The 5,211-nt window shown below is 39.3% G+C and overlaps 1 pseudogene; it reads right to left on the bottom strand.

The window, feature by feature from the left end:
* Nucleotides 1-2,955: 2,955 nt before the first annotated feature.
* LOC116087909 lies at nucleotides 2,956-3,075 on the bottom strand (annotated as a pseudogene).
* Between the last annotated feature and the right edge of the window lie 2,136 nt (nucleotides 3,076-5,211).

Genomic DNA, 5,211 nt, shown 5'->3' with positions numbered 1-5,211 from the left:
CCCACAATTAGGTCATCTCTTAGGGATGGATGTTTGTTCAGTAAACCTTTCTGAATCTCTCTGTCTTCAGGCTTAATTGACAGTCCTGCCTCCTTGGTATTTTTATGAGATGTCCCTGTTTGCTCAATTCTTACAAGGTATCTATCTGTCTTTCTTTAGTTTGGGTTGTATAAGCAAAGTATAATATAGATTTTTATCCATAATAAATGGAAAGATGGTGTGAAAAAGTCCTGAGGATTTTGCAGCCAAAGATTTATCAGCCATACATAGCTGAGGTTCTGACTGGAGACATTTTTATGTGTCATTCGGTCTCAGAGCTGTTTCCAAGTAGAGGGACCAGCAAATCATGTTCCCTGTCCTGTTTGGTCTTCTTGATGATTTTCTTCTTGTCTCTAGTCAAGATCTTCATGGGTCTTCCCTGGTCATAAAATTAGAATGAATCCATAGCTTTTCTTTTTCAGTGGAAATATATGTATATATACTTCCTATAGCTACAAATTTCCTTCCTTCCATTCAAAAGTTAATTTATCCTTAATATGCACAGACTGATTTAGTTTAGCAGGTTTTTTTCCCCCATAATATGACTTTTAGTACCTGTTGTTTTTGCTCACTAGCATTCAAGAAATTTAAAGTCAATAACATACTTTATAATCTATATCTCATCTCTGATAGATTTTTTAATCAATCTCTTTGTTAGCCCTTTGGGTTCTACAAGCATTTCCTTTAATGCCCTGTTAGATGTCTGCATAATTGTTTGTCCTGTAAAAGTGTAAGATGCATCTGTAACATTTTCTATGCCATAATGTTAAAAAACCCTGTTATATTCTAATGGTTACACATCAGTCTCAATCTGTAAAGGCATTTCCAAGGTAGCCATTATTTCTTCCAAATGTGCAATCTCAGAATCATCCCTTTCATAACTTAAGTTATAAATCTTTCAGAATTCTGACTATGTACATATTTTAATTCTCCAAACTCTACAAAATGAAACATATAATCTGTGATATGACACTGATCTAAGGTAGCATCATTAAGCAGATTCTGCATTCTTAACTCAGAATATTATATCTTCATGGGCTTCCATTCTAATTCTTCAAGCCTTTGTACTTTTTTTTAAATGTGAAGCACCCTTCTCTGCTTTTGCTTTAGGTTCCAAATCTTTTAATCTCTGTTTTATAGCATCTAATCTAGCATCTAATCTAATTTTTCAGTCTCTTATATCTCCTAATTGCCTTATTCTCATCTCTCCAAACAAAATATACAAAACTGTAATCATTATTGAAACAAAAAAAAACCATTTATATGCTGACAAGCAAAAAAAAATTATATGAAATCTAGAGACACTGTGTCATTGTGTTTCTCTCCATTTTAAAAATTATATTTTTTTCCTTTTAATCTCTAAGTCTTTTCATAAGGGCTTCATTTTCTTATTTTTGTTTTATTTTATTTTATTTTTTTCTGAGACAGGGTTTTTCTGTGTAGCCCTGGCTGTCCTGATACTCACTCTGTAAACCAGGCTGGCCTCGAACTCAGAAATCCACCTGCCTCTGCATCCCAAGTGCTGGGATTAAAGGCGTGTGCCACCACCACCCAGCTTCATTTTCTTATTTTTAAACTAAATATTTCATCTTATGATGCATATACCCAGAATGTTTTCTCTTTTATTTTTTTTTAACTCAGTAGCTTACATACACAGATGACAAGCTTCTCAACTATGGTCTCATGCTGTTTTAATGAGGCCCAAGCTATCTAGCTAACTCACGGAGTGGGCTGCTGGCCCCATCCCAGTTATTCTGCTTACAGGGAATAGTTGGAAGGGGCTAGAAGTTCTGGGCCCATGTGTCTCACCAGAGGTGACAGTGCTTTGGGGAAATCCCAGAAGAACTGCCTTGAAGTTCTGGCACCTGCCATCTGAGTTTGCTCTCCTGGCTCATTTGCTAAAGCTGCTCTGGCTCTAGTGTGAGCCACAATGAACATCTGAGTCCCTGCTGGCTAGCAAGCAGGCTATGGGTCTGTTGTTCTGCTGCTGTTCTGGGAAGCTCTTCACCTTGGGGCACACCTGAGGCTCCACTCTGCTTTCACTTTCTTTTAAGGTGACCAGGCCTCCTGTCCAGTCTGCAGATTGTCTCACACTAGACTTCCTCCATTCTAGCTGCTATTTACTGGCCTCTGCTAAAGTGCCCAGTTCAGTCTTGTTAGCCTGGCTTTCTGATCTGTTTCCTATCTCCAGAAATTTTAGCTAAAGCCTAAATCTAATATCCTAATCTTGGATAATATGCCAGATGATGGATACCTTTATTTTATGGCTTGTTTATTGTAATCTGTGCTCCTGAGCCAGAAACAATTACTCTGAGGCTTTGTTAAATTTACAAACACCTTGTTCATGAGCTTTGGGTCATTCTCCCACTAGCTCATAACTCAATATATCATTTATTCTATTCTAACTTCTGTCATGTGGCTGGTTACCTGGTACTCAGTTTCATATGGTCCCTCTTCTTCTGTGTCTGGGAAGATTCTTCCAGTACCTTACTCAATCCCCCAAACCCTCACTGTACTGGAACATCCACTGCCCTATTTCCTGCCTAAGTTCATAGGCTAACACTATTTTATTGACAGCTGAGTGCTTTTACACAATGCAAAATAACATTATGCCAATACCTTCAACCCCCCAGTTCTGCCTCACTTCATTGTGCCCACATTCTTCTGTCTGTTTCTTCCTCTTCCATTTCTCTACCACTTACTTTTTCATCTTAGTGGTGGTCTCCATGTTCTCAAAATGTCTGAGATCATTTCAGAATGTTATATACCCTATTTGTTCCTTATGGCATCAGGTAAGGGTCATTGTGGGCATAGTCTCCTCCTCCAGTCCTGCTTTGTGGTGATCTCAGGCTAGCTCCCTGTCTGGGCACTCTGATTCCAAACTAGAGATCATCTCAGACTCACTTTTTTGGGGGGAATGTTAGACTACTAACGATTCAGATATTCATAGGTCAGAACACTCAGTTTAGACTGAGTCCTTCTCCTCTCTGTCACCTATTGATGTACATGTGGTATACATGAAACACCTCTAAGGGTTTCATAATTATTATTGGGTGGGCACTTAGTTTGCACTGTACATAGTATAATTCTCCTGATCTTCCTGCCCACTAAATAGACAAATTCAACTCATCTGTCTCCTGTCATGGGTATGCTTAGAGATGAAATTTCATTTATATATATCCAATGACCTTCTTTAACTGGTATTAAGGCTAGGAGGAATCCCTCCGTTGATATACTTGGGGAGCACTGGTCTACCCAAACTGAAGTTTCTGGACACACTTTTAAGTAGCATATTTCCCCACGGCTTCTCATTTCTCCACTAGACAAATGTGTTCAATTTCTCCACTAGAAAGTTCTGAGGCTTTGTTCACCCTCTCAGGCAGAGGTCTGAAAGAGGAGAGTGCAGACGGTCATCTTTAATCACAGTTTCATGCATTCAGAAAAAAATCAAAATGCATAATACCTGGACAGATGGCCCTGTGTCACCCGGGTGTGACACAGGCAGTGTTTGGCTGGTAGTGAGCACATACTCTCCCACTTCAGGAAAACAAACCCAGTGGTGCAGCTTTGTTTATCAGCAGGGGGTAGTGGGGAGAGGTAGGTAACAAGTTTATTTTCTTGACTTCTTCCATCTGGGTCTTGGGTAATATGCCCTGCTATCTCCAGTTTAGAATATCTGCCTTTAACATATGTACTTCATGGCCCAGAGATCATTGCATGGCCCCAAGACCAGAGACTAGCATACTTCTTCAGATTTAGTATAATATATCTGGGTGGAATTACATGATTTACATCCCAGATGAGTCTTTTCTTTACTCCATTTGATCTCCAATTCAAATCAAACCCCAACCTACCCAGTTTGTGCCAAGTATTAAATAGAACTGCCAGGTACTTGGTTAACTGTCATTTGCTCTCAGTACTTGACCTTATGTTAATCAAAAGTGTTAGTTGAAGGCTCAGTTTTACTTATCATCTCCTGTGTAGTTTCCAGCTCCTTTACAAGCTTCCATAAGTCCTTTGGAGAAAATGCCATTTCAAGTCTAAAGAGCAATTATTCATGAATGACTCACTATAATCATTACAGCTAGATATAGTTCCCTTATAATAAGACTATACATGGCAAATATTCCTAAGTAAATATGTGAGGCACTCCCATACAATATCTAAGCTTCATTATTTCTGATTATACTTCTCTTTGCTTTTTGAGTGACTCTCCATGGTTTTAAACTCCAGCTCTGTTCCTACAATACCTATTTCTTACACATAAAAAGAAGAATGGTGAATGGTCTACAAGCATTCAGTTTGCCACACAGTAGGTCTGCAGTCCTTTTGGTCTTCAGTAATTTTGGAGCTTCACTGTACAAGTTGAGCTTGAGGAAAGTCATCTTTGCTAGAGGATAGAGGTGGTTTCTTCAGGTGAATGTTTTATGTTTTCCTCGCATTCCTGCATCTGGATACTTGATGTCCGAATTGTAAAATCCTTCAGAACCTTTGAGAACTTTCTGTTGATTTTAGAATTATTAGGATGGTGCAATTGACTGGCAGAGGGTTCATACTGGAGCTGGATATGCTTCCTGTCATAGGTATGCTTCCTGGTTGTCTTCACAAAACAGAACTACCATGTGAGGCTGATCCAGCCCACCGCCATCTTTTTACCAACAATTGATGGGACATTCCCTATGTATTTTGAGCCAAAACACACACATCCTCTAAATTAATATGCTACTGTTGAGCATTTTGTTACATAGAGAAGAATAACTAAAAGTAAGGACAAACTTGAAAGAATAGCAGGTGCCCAGCGGTCAAAAGTTGTATGAACTGATGGCTCCCAAGGAGCAGTCTTGTAACTCTTTTATAAAAAGCAGGAGGACAGAGGGCAGGGTTCACTTCAGTACCTGTAACAGAGATATCAAATAATGTGGAGGAGGTGCTGATGAGATGGCTGAGAAGATCAGAGCCATGGTCTGTTATTAGAGGCCTCAAGTCTCTGAAATTTCTGGGCTTATGAAAAGTGATGTGGTTGTGGGAACTGATAGTGATTGATGAAGGGGAATGAGGGGAAAGAGTACCATTATCTCCAGAAGTCAGAATCATTCCTCAATAAGAAGTGCAGTAGGGCCACAGTCTCTCTGCAGAGGGAGATTATGGAGACATGATATGGGAAGGTCCTAC

The sequence above is a fragment of the Mastomys coucha genome, unplaced genomic scaffold (assembly GCF_008632895.1).
Source record: "Mastomys coucha isolate ucsf_1 unplaced genomic scaffold, UCSF_Mcou_1 pScaffold13, whole genome shotgun sequence".
In the NCBI taxonomy this organism is placed as follows: domain Eukaryota; kingdom Metazoa; phylum Chordata; class Mammalia; order Rodentia; family Muridae; genus Mastomys; species Mastomys coucha.
This window is presented reverse-complemented; position numbering and strand designations above follow the sequence as displayed.